This window comes from Cibotium barometz, chromosome 47 (genome assembly GCF_041138505.1).
Source record: "Cibotium barometz isolate CiBa-2024 chromosome 47, ASM4113850v1, whole genome shotgun sequence".
NCBI lineage: Eukaryota > Viridiplantae > Streptophyta > Polypodiopsida > Cyatheales > Cibotiaceae > Cibotium > Cibotium barometz.
Genome location: NC_141092.1, coordinates 15,588,298 through 15,612,421, shown reverse-complemented (window position 1 = coordinate 15,612,421; position 24,124 = coordinate 15,588,298).

The following is a 24,124-nucleotide window of genomic DNA, read 5'->3' as shown; positions in this document are numbered from 1 at the left end:
TTTAATTTCTTGGACCTCAACTATCATGGGAATTCCTCTTTTTGCATTTTATTATTTGCATTCCAATGTCATGGGAATTCCTCTTTTATCATCAAATATTTCTCATAAAATAAATTCATCTAAAATAAAATATCCATTAATTCAATATGCTAGGAATTTCTCTTTTCCCATCTAAATGATTGAATTCCAAACATCATAGGAATTCCTTTTTTATCATTTAAATATTTCTCATAGATAAAATAAATTTATCTAAAATTCATCTTTGAATTTAAATAAAATATCCATTAATTCCAATATGCTAGGAATTTCTCTTTTTCCATCTAAATGATTGAATTCCAAATGTCATAGGAATTCCTCTTTCATCATTTAAATATTTCTCATAGATAAATTTTTTTATCTAAAATTCATCTTTGAATTTAAATAAAATATCCATTAATTTCAATATGATAGGAATTTCTCTTTTCCCATCTAAATGATTGAATTCCAATTGTCATAGGAATTCAACTTTTATCATTTAAATATTTCTCATAGATAAAATAAATTTATCTAAAATTCATCTTTGAATTTAAATAAAATATCCATTAATTTCAATATGCTAGGAATTTCTCTTTTCCCATCTAAATGATTGAATTCTTAATGTCATAGGAATTCCTCTTTTATCATTTAAATATAATTATCATAATTTTCTCTTTTCTTAATTATTTAATTACACATAAACTTAAAAATTAGTTTTCCATTGAATGTGACAAAAACCATTCTTTTTACCTAGAATATTAAATCCTAGAATATGGTAGGAAGTTCCCTTTTTTACGTTATGCATAAAGAATGAATTATGTATCAATTTTCTTAAATTTTTTGCCATAGCTCCGCTGCTATTACTGGCAATTTTTAATTTATGTGAAAAGATTAAGACATAGTAAAGTAATTATGATAGTATAACTATCTTTTAGCCTTAAATCCAATTTATGGATTTATCTCATAATATTAAGACATAGTAAAGTAATTATGATAGTAACTATCTTTTAGCCTTAAATCTAATCTATGGATTTATCTCATAATATTACCATATTTTTCAAGCATATAGGTATAAAAACCATTTTCTTAAACCTCTAGCTTCACAAGCCTAGAGTTTGATTTGTGAATTGAGAATTTCTCCATGAGAAGCACTAATTGAATAGAGAATTGGTCATAGGAATGACCATTCTTTGGGCTAGAGAGAGATAAACATAAAAGCACTATAATTTAAGCATAAATGTAAACTTTATGTGATTAATCACTAAAATCCATTAGAGAGCTTCATTTTTTGTATTGAAGAACCATTTAATTGAATACTTCTCAAGCTTGAGAGGGGTTGAGAAGTGAAAAACATTTAGAGGATTAAGAAAAGAACCATAAAATCACACTTTACCTCTTGTTTTGCTTGATTCTTTAGTCATTGGAGAGGCCCTCAACCAATCAATTGGTTAGTATGTTGAGGAAGGCTCCAAAGAAGGTTGAAGAGAGAGAGAAGCTCCAATCTCTCCAAATTGTAGAGGATTTTTAGAGGATAATAGAAATTATCATTGCCAAATTGCACACACATACAAACACATACATATACACTTATATCACATCCACAAAACACACACACAGAACCATATACAACATAGACACACACATACAGTACACCCACAATGCGAGAGAGAGAGAGAGAGAGAGAGAGAGAGAGAGAGAGAGAGAGAGAGAGAGAGAGAGAGAGAGAGAGAGAAGTTTGTGCATTTTGGCACGATATAGCTCTTGTAAGGGTAATGGAGGTGCTTTATCGCGCCAAATTGAACACACATACACACATATACATATACACACACATACATATACACTTATATCACATCCACACACACACACACACACACACACCGACACACACAGAGAACCATATAAAACACAGACACACACATATAGTACACCCACAAAGGGAGAGAGAGAGAGAGAGAGAGAGAAATTTATGTAGTTTGGCATGATATGGCTCTTGTAAGGATAATGGAGTTGCTTTATCGCACCAAATTGCACAAATACAAGAAGGGGTTTCTCTCCTTTTCTAATTCATGCCAGTGTCTTACTTATCAGAAAAAAGAAAGCTTAAGTGGGGAGTCACTACGCTGGATCCTGAGTTTAGTGCCACGGGTAGGAGCGACATGCAGATGAAGTCTGCAAAGCTGTTGATGAGCACAAAGAAAGGATCTATTGACTTCACTACTGATGATGACCCTGCAGAGGTTATGGCAAGGATAGATGAGCCACAGCTTGTGAGAGGTATGACAGAAGATCAAGGGTTTCCAACTGTCGAGGCGAGAGAATCAAGTTACCCCCTTTACTTTGTAAAGGATCATAGTGATTAGGAACCCCATTCAGAAGACCAGGATATGGAGGTAGATGAACATGAGAAAGCATGTGTTCTTAGTCTAGTGTCCCTTTTTAAGCGACCTGCTCACCAGAGTCTCTCTGTTAAGAGGGATTTTGATTTCTCAATGGAGGCTAAGGAAGAGATGCCAAAGAGGAAGAAGCAGAAGAAGAAGGAGCAACATCTTAGCAGTGACATGAAGGAAAAGAAGGAGGAAATTTTTGAGAGCATTGATCTTGCTCTAATTGATGAGAAACTTTTCGATTTTGTCTGTAATGCGGGAGCCGCTTACGACTTTCACATTATTGCTGAGATGTTTAATAAGCCTTTGAGAGATCCCTTTCCCCTCCGCGCAACAAATTTTGGGGTGCTAGCAGAAGCGGAAGTATCACTTCTTGCATGGGGCAGGGTCCCTCACTCGGGCCTCGCCCACATATATCCGGACAAGAGACTAATCCCTCGGTTCTTCCAAAACCGAACCCGGAAAAACTTCCCTCGCCCGAAAAGCACGAGCGATTCCTCCAGGATATTTTTACTCTAACGTAGTCAAGAGCCTTAACTAACTGAACTGATCTGACCAAACCCGTAAGTCCCATAGTAAGATCAAGGAAAAGACTTGCACTTGGATCATAGAGACCAACGCATTTTCCTCATTGAGAGGCATGGCCGTTGATTCTTTTCCATAGAACAATTTTTATCCAAGATTTATATCATCTATCGTACCATAACAGAATTGAGTCTCATTTTAGGGATCCATCAGTCCAGCCTAACCCCATCCAGCCCCGTGGGTTAGCCAACCGCCCAACCACTGTAGTGATGGGATCCATTTAAGAATTTGGTTAGGTTTTGTCCCGGGTACCAGGGAAAGAGTTCCCAGGCCCCCTAGCCGGGTATTCATGCAAACTTAAAAAAACTAGTCACACCACTTACACACCCAATATGAAATTGCCTTTTTCACAGATTCAGCTGTCTTTAAAACAATCTTTTAATGAAGCTATAGTATCACTGATCATAATCCTCCAAAATATCCGGTTGAATCCTAATTTCCAATTTTTCCTTCATCGGTAAACCTATGGCATCATTGGCAACCAAAACGCTCACCACCTATCCACTCAGGGGCCTTTTCGATAGTTCCCAGCTCATAGTACCCGCCAATATATTCACTTATAAACATCAAAATAGAATCTCCATTGAAGATCAGCAAGATCAACCAACAGATCCATATAAAAGAGCCATGGACTCATCCGTTGAGGACTAGTAAGGTCAATCAACCAGATCCATGCACGAATTTAGAAAACAACTCTTACTCCTTGATCCAATATCTTCCCCTCGACGCACGTGTGGGTATCTTCGGTGACCCAGAGCTCGAGCACCGTATGGTCCGCACCCTCTAGGATCCTTCGCAGGTCACCTAGCGCTTTACTCATAGGCTGCTTCTTGAGTCCCTTATCCATCGAACCGGAAGCTCACCATTTAAATCGAACCAAGGCTGGTCAAGACCTCGGCCGACCTTGCTACACGAGACGTCCTCTGTTGACTCTCCATGAGTTGTTGTAACTTTATCAGTTAGGTCTCCACGACCTCATTCACAAGACGGTCAAAATGCTTCCCCAGCATTGTTGACATAAAACAGTCATTTAAAAACAGGTCATAAATAGAGTTTCTATAACGAACTCTCGTCTTTCCGCATTGTTTCACATCAATCCACATTATTTAATCCACATCCATTTCATATGTATTCCCATTCTCATCCAATCACATCATTTTCATCTTATCACATCTTTCCTCATTTATCCTCATCAGATCTCATCCACTCGCATCTACCCATATCCACATCTCATCACATCACATTCATTCACATCTCATCCATTCATACCTACCTCGATCCACATCACATCACATCACATCGGTTTCACCTCACATCTCATTCATTCACATCTATTCCGATTCACATCTCATCCATTCACATCACATCTCATTCATTCACATCTATCCCATTTCACATCACATCACATCACATATCATCCATTCACACTATCCCAATTTACATCACATCCGTTTCACATCACATCTCATTAATTCACATCACATCACATCTCATCCATTCACATCCCATATTATTCATTCACATCCCGATTCACATGACATCACATCTCATTCATTCACATCCCGATTTGCATCACATCTCATTCACTCACATCTATCCATTTCACTTCACATCACCTCCATTCATTCACATCCATCACATCACGTTCATTCATATCCATCACATTCATTCTCATCACCATCCCATCACATACATTCTATCCACATAACATCACATCACATCTATCCACATCATATCTCATTCATACACATCTCATCTCATTCATCCACATCCATTCTTTCACAAACATATCTGGCATCCATTCTTCACATACACATTCACATCCATTTTTATCACATACACTTCCATTTTTATCACATACACTTCCACATCCATTCTTTCACATACATATCCACATCCATTCTTTTACATACATCCACATCCATTCTTTCACATACATATCCACATCCATTCTTCACATAAACATCCACATCCATTCTTTACATACACATTCACATCCATTCTTCACATACACATCCACATCCATTCTTCACATACACATTCACATCCATTCTTTCATATACATCCACATCCATTCTTCACATACACATTCACATCCATTTTCATCACAAACACATCCACATCCATTCTTTCATATACATCCACATCCATTCTTTCACATACATATCCACATCCATTCTTCACATACACATCCACATCTATTCTTCACATACACATCCACATCCATTCTTTCACATACATCCACATCCATTCTTCACATACACATTCACATCCATTTTCATCACATACACATCCACATCCATTCTTTCACATATATATCCACATCCATTCTTTCATATATATATCCACATCCATTCTTCACATACACATCCACATCCATTTTCATCACATACACATCCACATCCATTCTTTCATATACATCCACATCCATTCAAGATTTCACATACATATCCATATCCATTCTTCACATACACATGCACATCCATTCTTCACATACACATTCACATCCATTCTTCACATACACATTCACATCCATTCTTTCCTCGAAACTGACAAAAGAGTTTGGCCTTCGTCATAGTCTGATTCAAGGTTCGAGTCTGATAAGATTTTTCCTGAACTATCTTTCTCGAAAAGGTTTGATAATTCAGCTACTATTTTATTGAATTTCTGTCTTTGAATATTCACTTAACTAATTTCTAAATTAGTTACGAATTTCAATAAGGAATAGATTAATCATTTATCCGAATATTTTGATCTCGATAGACTTCTTGAATTTTCTTTTTACAATCGGTGTGAACATAAAACGATAGAAATTTCTCTCTTAGAGTATTTAATTATTCATTTATCAAATACTCATAGAATTTAAACATAGAATTTAAGAGGATTCTAATTTTGATATAAAAATTCTTTATGCATAAAAATTAATTTTATAAGAATAACACTTTTATAATAAAAAATTTCCTGTATGCATCTTTCTATGCATAAAAATCAATTTTAATAAGAATAACACTTTTATAATAAAAAAAATTTCTTTATGCATCTTTCTATGCATAGAATCAAATTTAATAAGAATAACACTTTTGTAATAAAAAAGATTCCATTATGCATCTTTCTATGCATAGAAATAAAATTCAATAAGAATAACACTTTTATAAATAAAAAAATTCCATCATGCATCTTTCTATGCATAGAAATCAAATTTAATAAGAATAACACTTTTGTAATAAAAAAAACAATTATGCATCTTTCTATGCATAGAAATTAAATTTAATAAGAATAACACTTTTATAATAAAAAAAATTCCTTTATGCATCTTTCTATGCATAGAAATCAAATTTAATAAGATTAACACTTTTATAATTAAAAAATTTCCATTATGCATCTTTCTATGCATAGAAATCAAATTTAATAAGAATAACACTTTTGTAATAAAAAAAATTTCTTTATGCATCTTTCTATGCATAGAAATCAAATTTAATAAGAATAACACTTTTGTAATAAAAAAATTCCATTATGCATCTTTCTATGCATAGAAATCAAATTTAATAATTAATATCAGTGATATCCATGCATATTCATAGGTGAATATGTACATGGAGTAATTAGAATATTTCTTTTAGATGCAAAAATGGTGGGAATTACTCTTTTGGAATAACATAAAAACAAACTTTCTTTTTCACAAAATTTTGGAAAATTTTGCTATAACCTCCTTTGTATGGCTGACCATTTCTCATTTTTATCTTTCTTTATTTAACTTAATTAACCCAATTGAGAATTATAGAACTCTAATCTACACAATTTTCTAAATTCAAGAGAGTAAACAATAAGAAGAGTTTAATTAATCACTTAGTTAATCTTTCTAGGATTAAGAAAGGTTGGAATGTAAAGAAGGGAAGGGGGTGGCCTTTTCATCAAAGGCATAGCATTTGAATTTAATTCAATCATTTGCAAAACATAAAAATCAAGAAAACCATAGATTTTTCATTAAAATTCGTAAACAAAGTAAGAAAATTAGCTTACATGGAGCTTGTAAGCTCTCCTTTCGCTTGAGGGATTGAGGGCTCTACTATTGTTTGAAGCAATAGTGGCCACCAATTCACTTTGGAGAGGATTAGGCCAAAAACAATTGAATTATTAAAAAATTCAATGTAGATGGCTCAGGACAGGAGTAGAGTAACAGTGCATAAACACTATTAAGCTTTTACAAAGGGGGAGGCTTCTATTTATAGGAAAAAGTGAGCCTGTAACCAAGCAAACTGATTCTAAAATTTTCCAGATCAGTTTGGTCAATTTTTGACCATTTTTGGGTCAGTTCAGCTTACTTTTTTGGATCTAGTTTTGAAATAAGAGAGAGGAGAGATGAAAATATCTAATTTTTTGATTAAAAATTAGGGATAATGATGAGAAAAAGGTGCCTACTTCATGAGGGGATATCTCCACACTAAGGTGTCAAAATTTATTTTTTTAATTCTTTTCTCTGGATCTTTTGTAGGACCTTCACATGCAAATGCATTGCAAACTCCTCAAGCTACACCTTGATAGGAATCATGGTTCTATGAAAGATCCCTGCCCCCTCCGTGCAACGAATTCGGGGGTGCTAGCAACAGAAGTAGCACTTCTTGCGCGCGGCAAAGCCTCTCACTTGGGATCTCGCCCACGGATATCCGGACAAGAGACTAATCCCTCGGTTCTTCCAAAACCGAACCCGAAAAAAACTTCCCTCGCCCAGAAAGCACGGGTGATTCCTCCATGGGATATTTCTACTCTAACATAGTCAAGGTCATCTCACTGACCAAACTGATCTGCGACCGAACCTGTAAGTCACTTGGTCAGATCAAGGAAGAAACTTGCACTTAAATCATAGAGACCAACGCTTTTTTCCTCATCGAGAGGCACACCCGTTGATTCTTTTCCATAGAACAATTACTATCTGAGATTTACTGCATCTATCGTACCATAACAGAATTAAGTCTCATCTTAGGGATCCATCAGTCCAACCTAACCCCATCCAGTCCCATGGGTTAGCCAACCGCCCAACCACTGTAGTGATGGGATCCATTTAGGAATTTGGTTAGGTTTTATCCCGGGTACCAGGGAAAAGAGTTCCCAAGCCCCCTAGCCGGCGCTTCATGCAAACTTCAAGATAGTCACACCACTTACACACTGTTATATGTACATTATGTGTGCTATGTTATATGCACATTATGTGTGCATATACTAGGAGACTAACCCACATTAGGCTTGTGAGCATGGGAGCATGGGAACAAGCTCTAGTGGGTTAGGACTAACCTTAAGGGTTAAGGTTAGGGTCAGGCATCCAAGGGTCACACATGGGAAATGGAGAGTCAAGAGTCACTTGAGGGTCCTCCTATATAATAGGGACATGGGGCACACTCAAGGGAGGCTTGGAGGCTTGGGCTTATGAGGCCAAGGCTATATACCTCTTGATGGTATGGGACATCAAGGTAGAGGTATGATGTATTTCATTATTATTCATGTGTGCATCCCTTGGGCTCGGGGGTGGTTGGGTGGTTGAGTTTATGCCTCTTATATAATAGGGGCATGGGGCACACTCAAGGGAGGCTTGGAGGCTTGGGATTATGAGGCCAAGGCTATATACCTCTTGATGGTATGGGACATCAAGGTAGAGGTATGATGTATTTCATTATTATTCATGTGTGCATCCCTTGGGCTTGGGGGTGGTTGGGTGGTTGAGTTTATGCCTGATTTATGCATGTTTATGCATAACAATTATCTAGAGAGATCTTAGGGTTTTAACAGTGGTATCAGAGCAATCTCTATTTAATTGTCTCTATTTAATTGCTGTTGATTTTGTTAAGTAAATTTTAATATTTACTAATAAAAATATTATTTTGTTGATTTGTGTTGATGAATTTGTCATGAGAATATGTTTTAAGTCCTCTTTAAAAATATTATTTTCCCCTCTTGAGTAATTTGGGGATGCCTAGGTTACTCTTCCGTCATGCCAGCTAGGTTAATATCGTGGGTGACACCACTATAAATATTAATACGTGCGGTATATGGGGCCGTCTATGATTATTTCAGTTAGGTTTGTATGGCAGGGTGATTCCTGGGGTACTTACGCCCGGTAGTCATGAGTTGGTGATGGTTTGTGCCTGTTTAATATTTGTGGGGTTAATTTAATTATTAATTAGGCTTATATTTTCAGGTGATGAAGATTATGAGGATTGATGAATAATGTCGAGGAGAATGTTTCTTATGTGCATCATATTTAGTAACCTTAGTAGTTGATTTTTCCATTTTGATACATTGGGAAAAATACATTTATAATGTTGAATTTATTAAAGCCTAAAGGCTTTACCCTAGCCCCAATTTTTGGGACACTCTATTTTTGTTGTGGAAGAGTGTCGTGCTCTCTAAAAACACACTTTGTATATTTTTGGGGCTATGGCCTATTTTTGGTGGAAAGCTAATAAAAATACTCTTGTGTGGGGAAGGCCACGCACAAGGGGGGGAAGATTGCACCCAGTATGTTTGTCTTGGAGCTAAGTATTATGTTTGCTATGTTTTTGTTTAATTTATTTGATTTTGTTGAAACCTGCAAAGCATGTGTTTTCATGGTTGAATTTATATGTTGAATTTCTCAAGTGTTCCACAAGCTATCCTAGAGAATGATTCCGTTTTCAGAATTGCACGTGGATCGTCGATATGGCAATTGGAATGTGTGTTACTACTACAATTCAATGGACGAATCGACGTTGCGGGGGAATTCTCTGAGTTTAATGCTATTTTTCTCTATTTTTTATGGTTTAAAATAAGCATTAATGGAATTTTTTAGAAAAATCCAAATATTTTATGGTGGATATTTTTGGTAGAATGGATTCCCTAAATTTCTAGAAATTTTAGAAATTTTTTCTATTTTTTTTTAAGAATTTTGTGAGCATCTTTATGATTAAAAATATATATTTTTATACATTTTTGCGGGTTTTTTTCCGTGGATATGCGATCACATTTCTATCTATTTTCTGCTGAAATGCAGTAGGGGACAGCATGTTGATGCATGAAATGCTCTCCCGTGTGCGTGGGGTCCTCTTTGCCTCTCAAATATGATTTTTTCTTCTTTTTTCCGTGAGAAATTCTCTTAAAAATGATTTTTTAAACATTAATCATAATTGATGTCAATTATGATTAAATATTGTTTAATTAAAAAACTTTAATCAAAGATTAAAGTTAATCTCTCTGATTAACAGAGAGAGAGAAGAGAGGGGAGGAAAGAGAATGGACGGGAGAAAAAGGAGAGGAAAGAGGGGAGAAGAAGGAGAGGAGGGAGTTTTTTTTACTCCCTCCCTCTCTCCTTCCTTGCGCGCAGATGGCGGGGGTGGGGGACTGCGCAGCAGCAGCAGCCGCCGCCGACGGAAAAAAAAGCCCCTTCTTAAAAAAATCAAAACCTTTAGTAAGCTTAATTAAAGCTTATTTAATTTTTTTATTTTTTTAAAAAAATAATTTTTTATTATTAAAAAAAGCTTTTGAAATCTTTTTCAAAAAAAGCTTGGAAAAAATCCAAAAAATGTGAAATTTGAGATAAAAATTCTCTGAAAATTTTTTGAAAATTTCTTCTTGAAACTTTTTGGCTTTTCATCTTCCGGAAAACTTTTGGCTTTCTGTTTTCCCGAAACCTTTTGGCTTTCCGAATTCTGGTGACCTTCCGTATTCCGGAAACTTTTGACCTTTCACATTCCGATTTTTTTTGTCTTTTCATTTTCCCAAGAAACTTTTGGCTTTCCGTATTCCGGGAAAACCGTTGGAATTCTGAAATTTTTTGACCGTTCGTATTCTAAATGCGTTCGCGGTAATTTAAAAATTTCAAAAAATTTCTAAAAATTAGTGAAAAATTAGACAAAGGTTATTTTAAATTTCAGAAAAATGTGGGATTGGTGTTTGGCATGTGGTGTGTCTATTCGGGTGCTCGTGACCCTTCATATTTTTGACCCAAAAAATTTAGAAAAATCCATTAAAATTGTAAATTTTCATTGGATTTGAGAATTGTCGGGCGAAATTGGAAATTTTGTAAACGATGGGATTCTCAAGAAAATTTAGGAATATTCTAGATATTATTTTTAGAAATCCTAAAAATTGGTATTTTTAAAATATCAATGGTATTTTGGTAAATTTAATTGCTACAAATTTTCTGAAAAATATAGGTTTGGAATGCCATAAGATAGGTTTGGTGGAATTCAAAATTATCATATTTTGAGGCCCTATAAAATTAGAAAAAATTAGAAAAAAATCATGATAATTCTTTTTCTCGAGAATTTAATATTTTCGAGGGTTATTTAATGTTGAAGTACGTTTTCTCGTGCTGACATTAGATAGATGCGGGTTATTTGCATATTATTAATACGATTATACCTCGTATTAATGGATATTTATGTTTGGATTAATTCTAAACGATGTATTCATGATTGTTTACCATTCTTTAGCCATTCTTTTTGGACATGTTCCTTAATTTCTTTTGATGGCTATAATTTGCATTCAAAGTGTGTTTCACCTTTGACACTTTTCCATGATAACTTATTTTGCACAGTGACTTGTTTAAGTGTGGTTTGTGCTTAATTTCTTAAGCCTAAGGTTAGTTGATCGGTTTATTTTGGTGGATTTTTATTGTTTAAGTGTGGTTTGTGCTTAATTTCTTAACCCTAAGACAAATTCTATCATGGATTAGTTGATTGGTTTATTTTGGTGGATTTTTATTGGATGTTTCCCAAGTTCTATATGGACTCATCAGGTTCTGCCTAGATCACTTGTGTCTAGGGGTTTTTTAATTGAGTGCTACACACATGTGTTTCACTTGCTTACTTTGGAGTTTTGTTTGAACAACACAATGTTCATATACTCCGGATTGATGAGTTGGCCACCAATTTTAATGCTTCTTTTGGCATGATCAATGTCCATTAGATGGTATGCATTGATTTTTATGATCAACTATGGTTTTCATGGATTCAAGGAGCTTCTATGCTTTTATCCATGGTTTTATAAGGATCTTTTGATCTTTTGATCTTTTGATCTTTTGCATAATTTCATGTGCTTTGAAGGTAGCATTTGCCTTCATTTTTTGCACGTAATTTTGGACTATGTTCCTTGTACTCTTGTACATATTCCAACTCGAATACCTAGTTGCTTATGTATCTAGGTGAGTTATTTTTCTACCCTAACTTTATTGTGTTTTGGGTAGTTATCATTAGAAAGGTGCCAATAATTCAAAATTCTTTTCTAATGATGTACTCGATAAGGGTTATTCCTTGATGTAGTCTCAAGTATATAGAGACAAGTTTTAGTATGTGAAAGTCTGGATAAGGCCATCTTATTTCTTTTATACAGGATTTTATTCATATTTCCTAGACGACATACTAGGGAGTTTCAAATTGTTAAGGTATGTATGGGTGGTATCATGGTGGTATGGGACGCTAGTGATCTCTCACATATATTATCTTATGGGATAATTTGGGCTCAAGATTGTTGCTTTGCTTACATCACTTAACATGTTGACCTCAACATTCAAAGACAATCTCATTTTCTAAATTCACTAGAAGTTATAGTGTGGGCATTCTCTAGATAAACTTCTTTTATCTATAGCCTGCATGTTTATAAGGGTAATCTCATCGGCATTTTCACTTGTTGAAATCTCTTTCTTTAGAGTTCAAACAAGTTTATCTTGTTGTGTTTGGATAAGGAAATTTGAATTCTTCCTTTGTTGGCATTTCTTTCTCTAGTTCCGTACTTTAGGTGATTTATACAGTCAACCTGATGGTTTACGGATGGACATATGTGACTCATCGAGATGCTGATGACTCTCTATGTTGATATGGGTAACTCGGGACATCAATTATTCCATATGTAGATGTGGGTATGTCGGCACACCGATGAATCCCTGGTTTCTGCTGTTATAATGCCAAGTTTTCCTACTTTATTCCAAATGGTTTACAACGAGGAAGTTAGAAGTTACTTTGAATGTTAATTGCTCTGATCATCCGCAGTCTGATGGGCAAACAGAGCGTATGAATCAGATTATAGTGTATATGCTTTTGTATGCAATTGTTTACAAGTTTGCATAGAAATTTTGTTCTCTACATTAAGATTTGTGTAAATCTACCCACTTCTTTCAATTCTGCACCTCACTCTGTGCAATACTCTGCATAGAATTGTAATAGAGATAGCAACTCTACAATAATTTGTATAGATTTGTAAACTACAAACTCTTCATAATTCTGTAACATAATCTTCAATCTGCACACCTTCTTGATGAAAACTTCACCAAACTACACAACAATGTATTCTAAAATTGTATTCTGTAACCTTTTTTAAATTGCACCAAGATTCTGTATTATTTACAATTTGTCTCCAATATCTTTGATAATCAACATCTTTCTTGATGAATCTTTCACCAAAACTATACAACAACCAAGAATCTTCCCAAGAATGCAAAAACTCAAAGAATCTTATAAATGATAGTAGGAAACTAGGATTTATATGAAGATTTGACGAAAATAGACTCTAATTCATGCAAAATTTCTCCAAAATTCAAGAAGATTTTCAAGAACATCAAGAAATGTAAGAAAATCAAGAAATTACATTTTTAAAACTATGGAAATCCTAATCCGAAATGATTAACAAGAATCATGATCAAGAAAATACATTATGAAAATCCCTAACCGAAAAATGATTATCATGATCAAGAAAATGCATTCTAAAAACTAGATTAAGAATAATCTAAAAATGATTAATATTTTAAAACAAGGATCTAAGCCAAGAGCTTCGATACCAATGAAAGAAAGAAACATCTAGTTTAGCCTTGGATTAGCCTAGATTAGCTAGGATTAGCCTGGATTCATTAGGGGAAGGTTGAGGTCTATAGGGGCCCTTTAAGCTGCCATATTATGATTTTAATGACTTTTTGTTAAAACGTTAAGTTTCTTTGACTTTAGATACCTTCTTGATCTTCAAACGGCTAGAAGTTTGAATTTCAAAGTTTGCCGCCAAAATTGAATTTGAAATCGAGCGAGCAAAACTATATCATGTGACATATCTATGGAAAGAGCTCGACGAGTAGATTCTGGATCTGTAATCTCCGACAAATTTTGAGCTCATATGTAGAAGTTATGGACGTCCGAAATTTCAAAAACTTTGCCCCCCACTTTTTGGAAATGAAAAGTACAAAAAGGCATCTTCTAAAGAATCTTTTGACCACCTTTAATCCCCCAACATTTTTGTATACATGGCATCACACGATTGGCTCTTTTCCTTAATAACCTTTTAATCACATGGCATCTTAAAGGGCCCCTATAGACCTCAACCTTCCCCTAATGAGAGAGAAAGCTAGAGAAGATGTCTAAGGTACTCAATGTCATAAAGGTATCCAAAAGGTTAAAAGCTATAATGGTCTCCTAAAGCAAATGCCTTTTATAGTCCCAGGGCTCATATGCCCTATATTTCCCACATGTAAATGACCCTAAGCCCATGTGCCTAAGCCCATCCCATGTGCATGTGTATCTTAAAAATACTTTATTACAAGTCTCCCATCATCAAATCTCCAATTAATGAAATTGTTTGGTGGATTTGTATCCTCAGGAAAAAGTACATATGTTTGAGGATATTAAGGGCATTATTTGAAGGTTACATAGCTTTTTTACACTTGACCTTGACTTAGAATTTCTAGTATGTAATGCATTTTTAGATAATTGGTTGAAGAAATATGATGACCAACCACACAATATTAGGCTACTTATTAGTAGTAAGAGTAGAGGTGAAATCTAGGGAAGTTTATACATTTGGACCCAAGCCTCTATAACTACTTTTGGAAAGAAGCCATATGGTAGTAAACATAGCTAAGACCTTGAGCATGACCCTACAAATAGAAATTTTTTTGGAAGAAAATAACCTTCATATGTATATTATGGATTTCTAATATCTTTGTGAAGCATTCTACAAGAGAAACCATGTAAACAAGTATTTTCATGCTCAATAGATTGTTATATAGCTATTTTTGCACTATTATGGTGATTAAGATACTTTCATTGTTTATAAACATTTTTGTTGTTTCAATCTACCATAAATACTTGTTTATTACTCAAGTAAATTTAAAATACTACTTAGCATCATAGATTGTAATATAAGTATTTTCTCCACTATTATGGTGTTTAAGATTCTTTCATTATTTATAGACGGCTGTAGTTTCAATCTACCATAACTTTCTTGTTTATTACTTAAGTTAAAATACTTAGCACTACTTTCATGCTAAGATAATTACTACTTTCTTGTTTATTTCTCGAGTAAATTTAAAATACTACTTAGCACCAAAGACTGTAATACAACTACTTTCTCCACTATTATGATGTATAAGATTCTTTCATTATTTATAGACATAGTTATGGTTTCAATCTATAATTTTCTTGTTTATTGCTCAAGTTAAAATACTTAGCACTAATTTCATGCCAAGATAATTATTACTTAGCATCATCCTCATGTGTATAAAAAAATATCCTCGTATTTTGTATGTTGTCTCCTAAGAAAATTTTGATATCATTCTCTACAATTCAATTTGTAATGAAATATAGAGAAATGACATGAATTATAGAGAAATGGCATAATAAATTTGTATTAATTGTGCCATTTTGGTTTACGATTCATCATTATGCCCATTCTTCTATTTGTACTTTAATGTGTATCATAAACAATTATTTGTTTCTCATGTAAAGTTCATACATTATGCTATATGATTCATACGTTATGCTCATTCTTGTATTTGTGCTTTACAATTCATACATTATGCTCATTCTTGTAGTTGTGCTTTACGATTCATACATTATGCTCATTGTTGTATTTGTGCTTTAATGTGTATCGTAAATAATTGTTTGTTTCTCATGTAAAGTTGACTATTTAGCACTATTTTTTGGGACAATTTGTATAGATTAGTCTAGGATTCATTCATTATGCTCATTCTTGTATTTTTGCTTCAATTTTTAGCATAAACAATGTTTTTTTCTCACATAAAGTTAAACCTTTCATCAACCACCCCCCCTCCATATCTTCCACGTGTGGGGAAAGAGAAGTTGCCCATGCAATAGTTACTTTAAATATTATTAAACTTTAATCAAAGGTTAGCTCATGGGCACCCACACTAGAAAGTGTCCGATCAAATTTTGAATGTGTGTGAACACATTTACTTATAAAGTGAAGGAAAATTATACCGTTTTATATTCTCTAGGATGGTAATGAGAAAATTCAAAAAAACTATCGAAGTCAGAATTTTAGATAAATGATTAATTTATTCCTCATAAGAATTCGTGTGACTAGTTTTGAATTTAGTTAAGTAAAATACTCAATGAATGAAATTCCTTATAGTAGTAACTGAAATATTACCCTTCGAGAAAGATAGTTCAGGGAGAACCTTTCCCAGACTCAAACCCTGAATCAGACTATGACCAAGGCATAATTCCTTCGTCAGTTTCAAGAAAAGACGATGTGACCAGTTCAGTAATCTACACTCAAATCACCCACCGAATCTGAAACTAAGTTGAGACCTTTGATTTTGATCTGAGGATCAAGAATTCAGAATTTGAGGAATTTAGCTTGGAAATCTAGACCTGTGATCTAGAAGTCTTGGGATATGGAATTAAGCTATACTCATTGTATTCAAATCAAAATCAAAACTGAAAACTTGCATAGAAACCCTATTTTCTTAAAGGACTGTCTTATGCCAGAATGCAGGAGGGAGCATTTGGTATATGTGTATTTCTAAGGGAAGTTCGGTTGCAACAGCTGGCGGGGAGTGTTCAAAGGACGGCTCACGCGGCAAAAACCTGCCCAGCTCTTGACCAGCCTCGGTATGGTGTAAAATGGCGTGCTTCCGGTACGATGGGCAAGGGCCGATGAAGCGGTCCGTGAGTGAAGTGCCACGACACCTAAGGAGGATCCTGGAGGGTTGTGACCAGGCGATGCACGGGCTCACGGTGCTTAGGACACCCATGCGTATGTCATGGAAGATATATATATGTATGATGACGAGAAAATTATTATAATCTGTTAGTGGATCTCGTTGTTTGCTGACCTGCTGGTCTTAACAGAGAGTCCAGAGTGATACTGTTTTGTGAGAAACAAGGATTGAAAATTTTGAGTTATGACATCTGTAACCAATAATTGTTTGTCAATGGATTGTTTTATAAATTAAATTTTAAAGAGGAGTGTGTGCGTATCTGTATTCTAAAGCAAAAGTTAAGAAAGGCATTCAATTATGGGTGGGTGAGTACTTGTCTGGTTCTACCAATTCCAATGGTTGGGCGGTGGCTAACCCATGGGCCGGATGGCTGGAATCAATAGAGTTTTAATAATAAAATTGATCAATAGGAATACGCTTAGAACTTGAATAGTTAAATAATAACCTGAAGACTTCTCTAATGAATAGATCAACGGATGTGCACCTGATTTAATTAGGAAAAAACTGTTGATCCCTTCAAGTTAAGTCTGTAATAGTTTTCCTTCTATCTGGTTTATTTAGATGAAGGTTAGTTCTGTATCTTGACCTCGTTAGAAAAATTCGTCAAGAAATTCAAAATGGTGGAATCATCCCCATTTTTCGGGCATGGGAAATATTCTCGGTTTTGGTTTTCGGAATGACCACCAGCTTAGTCTCATGCCCGGACATTCGAGGGCGAGGCCCCGAGTGGGAAACCCTGTCCCGCACAAGAGGGAGCTGCTTCCACTGCCAGCAACAATCGAGAATCCGGTGCGCGGAGGGGGCAATGGGATCTCACAGCAAATGCAGAGTACGCTTTCTTGTATTGCATGCGTTGAAGGAAAAAGGGTAAGAATGGAAAAAAGGCATGGAATATGAATACTAGGAAGGATGGTGCACCGACTCAGATCAGGTCATTTAGGATGGTAGAACAATGGTTAGGATGGAATCTAGGATTAAGCTTCTATAAAAGGAAAAAAGAAGAAAAGAAAAACTTAAAGGAGAGGAAAGAGCAAGGAAATAATCACAAGACAGCTTTCATGGAAAGCGCGTTTGCATTGGAGATGAAGGAAAAGAGAAGAGATAACTTACTTGAGCTTGAGGAGGATAGGGTAGGAGAGGTAGAAGTGATAGATTAGACATAAACCTGCAAAAAAACTAAAAGTATCAAGTTTACGACATTCAAAAGATAAAAACAATGCGGTAGCAAAAGAAGCGGGATACTTTTTGTAGGCCATGCTGTTGATGAGCAGCGTTTTATTTTTTACAATATAGTAGCATTTTTTTGCTACTGAGAGCAATGTTTTTTCGCCTGAGCAGTGGGTTTTGTAGTGAAAAAATGTTGCCGAGAAGCGAAAAAATGCTACTCGTCGGCAATGTTAATAGCTCAAAGATTTTCCTTTCGAAAACGCTCCTGTGCTCCTAAGGTGTTGTAGTGTATACAAACCTATTGCATGCACGGCTGTGAAAATAACAATGTGTAGTAGTGTATAATACGAACCTATTGCATGCAAGGCTATGAAAATAACAATCCAAGAGTACTAACCAAAATATAACTAGAATATAAGAATCTCCTACTATTGTAACACCAGTTTAAAAGTACCTCAAAAAGGAAATTACGCCAATTTTTTAATTTTGGCTATCATCACGTTGGTTTTCTTTCAGCTTCATTCTTCCTTTCCTTATTCTCGCCTGCTTTCAATTTGCAAGTTGTTTGCTCTTCACTTTTCTATTTTTCTATTTTCTTGTAGCTTTTTACATCATAAGATTTTACCTTACTTCCACACACTAGCTTATGTCTTTTTCTTTATTTACACAATCTATTTTTACACATACACTCTAAAAACCACAAAAATCCAAAAATATTATAAGTCATAATTTGCACATAAATCCTCAATAAAAAAAGTGTAAATCATCATTATCTTATGTAAACTGACTTCATTTAGTTTATATGATTTCTCAATGTTTACGCATCATTCCTCACAAATAGCATGTTAGTACTTTATTCAAAGCATATATTTTCTCATAATTAACATGTGGTTCTTCATTAATGAATGTGTTAATCCTCATGCTCATTACATCATTCATTGTGTATATAGGCCTAATATATTGACATATAGCTAGTCCCTTCTCAACACAGTTCATCAATCATCACTATGAATTTACTCCCATGCTTCTACTCGCAACAAACAAACTCCATCATAGTAGTTTTGGATCAGCCATCATCGAAGCTCCCTTCATAAGAGAACTCAGGTGTGGGACTTTGCAATCTATTGTATCACTTTAGCAGTAGTCTAATATTCTATTTATATTATTTTATAATTTGAGTTTTAAAGTTTTGTGTTCTGAAAGATCGTACTTCTTGTGAGTGTTTTCTTGTTTACATGGCATGGCACATTGTATCCTCTTATAAATGCACATAGTGAGTGTGTGTGTGTGTGTCTTGGGGGATTCGCTATAAGTAAACCCTCTGTATCATGTGCGTTTAAGGAATATTTTAAAAATCCCTTATCTGTAAATTTTTCATGTGAATAAAACATACGCTTTTGCTATTCAATATGTGAATACCCCATTTAAATGATACCCTTCTATATGTAGAAAATGTGTAAAAAAAAGATTTTAAAAATCCGTTCTGTTGAACCCATGTGCTACGCTTACATATTTATGAGTGACCCCCCTCCCTCCCCCCCTGAGGTGTGTGTGTGTGTGTGTGTGTGTGTGTGTGTGTGTGTGTGTAAAGACCCTCACTTACACTTACATGAAACACGTGCCAAGCATGTGAACTCCCTTAAGATATTTTTAAAGGATTTGGACTCAATCTCTACTACCTATTGAAAATACCAAGCTCAAACTACTAGACTATTAGGCTAAAGCCTAGAAGATTGATTTCTAAGACATTTTTCTAATTTTAATCCATGTCTATGAAAATTATATGCTTACACCTTTGGTGCAAAGATTTATAATGTATTGAGAATTGAGAAAAAAAATTTAAAAAAATGAAGCAAAGCTTTAAAAATATTTTGCATGCTCACATTTTAGTGGTCGTGCTTCGTATCCATAGGACCATAGAGAATAATGATGTCGATAGGACTCTAAATCTCATTATTGTAAATAGTGGGGTAGGACAAGCTAGATGCTTTCACTTTCTATAGCTTTTTTGAAGCTTATGTATAGGCTCAAACTTTGATGTTAAAGAAGTTGAAATATAAGTACTTATTGAGTACATGGAATTTTAGTCTAAAACATTAAGTAAATTTTGACATAAGGAAATGCAATAGCTTATTGAGTATATAGAATTTTAGTCAAACATTAAGTAAAACATTTGATGTTAAAGAAGTTGAAATATAAGTACTTATTGAGTACATAGAATTTTAGTCTAAAACATTAAGTAAATTTTGACATAAGGAAATGCAATAGCTTAGCTCTTTGGTGCATTGTAGAAATTCATGTGTCATGATAGTCTTGGATTTCTTGTTACTTGCTATTGCAAAATTTACTTCTCTCAATAAAAGAAGATAAAAATTACATACTTAATTAAAGGAGTCCAACACATGTAAGCTCTCGGATTAATTTAGAGTCGAGTTTGTACACTACAAGTCCACAACTTATTGCTTGAAAAAAGCTACATTATGTTGTATTTTTTCTAATTGAGATATAGTGTATTTTAACTAACCAAAATTAAAGAAAATTGGACGAGGATTTTTGAAGCTCTTATTTCTTAAGGAATGAATTTTCAATAATTTACTTCTAAAATCGAGCATTTGAATGATGTGTCTTTATTCTAATAAATTAAAGAAAACCAGCCAAGGATTTTTGCAGCTCTTATTTTAAGGAATGAATTTTCATATACTTAACTTCTAAAATCGAGCATTTTTATGAGGAGTTGTTATTTTGATTGGTTTAAGAAAACAGGTTTTCATCGAGCATTTTTTGTAACACACGTGGACTACCAAGCTCCACTTCTAATCCATTTACTTCACTAGTGGGGGCAATAGGGCTAGAATTTAAAGGCTGCAAATGCAACCCACCTTCAAAACTAGGGTTTCAAAAAAAGGCCATCCAAAGTAGAATTTATTGAGTAATGGACTTCACTTGAAGGGCAAGGTACCTTGTAGGCCTTCAATTTTGAAATCCAAGGCAGGGTTGCAAGTTTCATCCTTGGTGGTGGGCAGACCCGTGCTTTGCACGTCTTTTGAGACCTCCAAATTGAAATTCTACCCGAACCTCCTCAAAACCTCCAAATTCTTAGCAGGTGGAAGCTTTAGAGCGTTGTGAATAGAGATATATTATAGAGATGTTCCTCCAAATATAATATGATCACGAGAATGCTAGACGTTGGGTGAAGTATTCACGGGGTATGTGTGCACTTTTATATATACTAGTGGGCAACCAATGCTTCGTACATCTTTTAAGACTCCAAATTCAAATTCTACCCAAACCTCCTCCTCCTTAACGTCCAAATTCTTGAATCTTAGTTAAGATAATATATACAGATATAATCACCAATATCAATACAACTTCAAATTTCAAATTTCGAAGCTTCAACGTGTAATTTGGATCCCATGAAAGTCAGGTATTTGACCTTGAGATCGACCAACTTCCTAATTCAAAGCTGGCCCTTGTGTTTTCGAAAACAGGGGATTATTCTTGAGAGTTTTAAGATTGTTTGCGTCTCGAGATGCCGCATGGGAATCAGTAAATTGTGGCATAAAAACGTGCGCTTAACATTGATTAAAGGTTAGAAAATGAAACGGCAAGAGAGTAAACAAATTCAAATTTAATTATGAATTCACCAACCTCGGTAATAATATAACAATTAATGTTGTCAACGGGTTACATTAATTTAGCTGTAGATTTCGCGTCCCGAACAATTTTAAGGTGGTTTTTTTAATAATTTTAATTAACCTAGTTTAAATTCTATAATAAGCTTTCAAAAATCTTTTCGCGAGGAACAACATGAAAAGAAGGGATGTTAATTAATGAAATTAAACATAATTCAACTCTAAACTATTTATATAATATAGTCTGTGGAATTGTTTTTTGCATGGAAATGCATGCCCGACTGGTCACGTACAATTTGATGGTCAGTGTGGCTTTTATTAAATTAAGAATAATCATTACTGATCAGGTCATGCAAGAGGCAGCTACATGTGCGCACACAGCATTGAATAATAATCGTAAAAATGATTTGTATTTCTTTAAGCATATGATTGAGAGCCTAGAGATCTATAAACGAGATTATTCTTAGGATTAATTTTTGAGCTTTGGGAAGGCGAGCGACCTATTAGAGGGGGACAAAAAGCATAATTATTGACTGCTCATTAAGCTAAAATTGATTAATTATTCTAGGACAATTGCTCTGTAGGGACGTACTCCTATAGCAGAGCTCAAGGCTCAAGCTAAGGTTGCCGTTCTGGCTTCTGGGCTGTCTCTGAGAGTTCTGCTGCTTTGATTGAATGAGCTTTTCTTGATCTTGGAGAAGTATATTAAAGATGCTACACTGGGAAAGGCTGCCACTTTTATGTTTTGGTCAGAAAGCAAAACATTCAGCCCTAGAATTCGAAGGGTGACCCCAAATTTTCATTTAAAAGACTGATTTCAGACCTGAGAGTCAGCGTAGATCCTAGCCTCTCTAGTCTAGCAGTGCTGAAATTTGAACCCTTCAGAGGGCACCAAAGCCCTTCAAACCTTCTAGAGAAGGCCTCTTTGAAAATAAGGTTACAAGCTTCAAGGGTGAGACATAATCGGGGTTGCCAGCAGGGTTCGAACCCATGACCTGGGTTTTGACAGCGAAACACCTTATTGTGGGATAAGGGGGGTCCCATGGGTACTAAGCCCGCTTCCTAACGCCCAACTTTAAAAAAAAGAAAAAGAAAATAAGGTTACAAAAGAAGGCCACTGGTTTGAAAATTTCACAATATAAATATACATATTTAGTTAATTTTCAAAGATCAAGCTAGTTTACGGCCTTCAAATTGAAGGTTCGGGTAGGCCTTCAAATTGAAGCCTTGCTCTAGTGAAGGCCCAAGTTAGGACCCCGACCTTAACAAGCCTGTATTGCAAGCTGACTTCCATACCCACCTCTGAAAAAGAAATTGGCATTTTTTGGTAACAATCCTACCCTTCTTGTGAAGGATAAGCCCCCTTTGAATTTAATATTACAACCTTGAAATTCTTGCACAATACCCATTCCAGCGTGTTATTTAATCAGTCACAACTTTATGCATAGGTGACCATGCCATAGCAGATAAAAACATTTTTCTTAACTAACTATAAATGATATATTGTACAACTTCCTAATTTTATGTGTGTATTTCTATAAATTTTCCATTTTGGGCTATAATTTAATTTTAAATGCCTTAAACTTCATAAAGTTTTCAAAATTGAGAAATTAAACTTTATATGTTAAAGTAAAAATATTGCATTTCCATTACAAATATACATTTTGTAGGTTTTCAATGAACGCTTATAGCATCTCTTTTGAAGCTAGACATGTAAGTTAGTTTTGTTGAGAGAGTGAGCAAAGTTGAACAAACCTAGATTGATTATAATTTGGATTGTATAGATTCAAGTGAGAGTGAGAAAATCTTATATTGAAATCTGGATTGTATAGGTAGATTCAAGGGCATAACAGTTGCTAAAAAAGAGTAAGCTTTCCAAAGGCATGTTCTTGACATGATAAAAATGTTCAAAAGCTATAGAATTTGCCCAAAATTTGCCAATCATATCAACTCTCTATTGAGCAAGAGTAAAGTTTCTCTTATTGCGCGAGACCATGGAATGTCTCTTGTAGTTTTTCTCAGGCCATGGTTTTCTTTAGAGGACAACTTTTAAGACACATTCTATGTTTTTCATAGAAATCAAGGCATTTTCTTCACTTGATTGTAGCTATGTAGTCTCATGAAATTTCAAGGTCAAATTGGAAAAAAAGGTGTGCCCCAAAAGCCTAGGCATTGTGGTCAAAATATATATCATGAAAGCATGCCCCAATACTATATATTACTCACATCTCTATTTGATTGTAGCTATGCAGTCTCACGAAATTTCAAGGTCGAATTGGGAAAAAGTTTTACCCCAAAAGCCTAGGCATTGTGATCAAAATGTATATCGTGAAATACTATATATTACTTACATCTCTATTTTATGT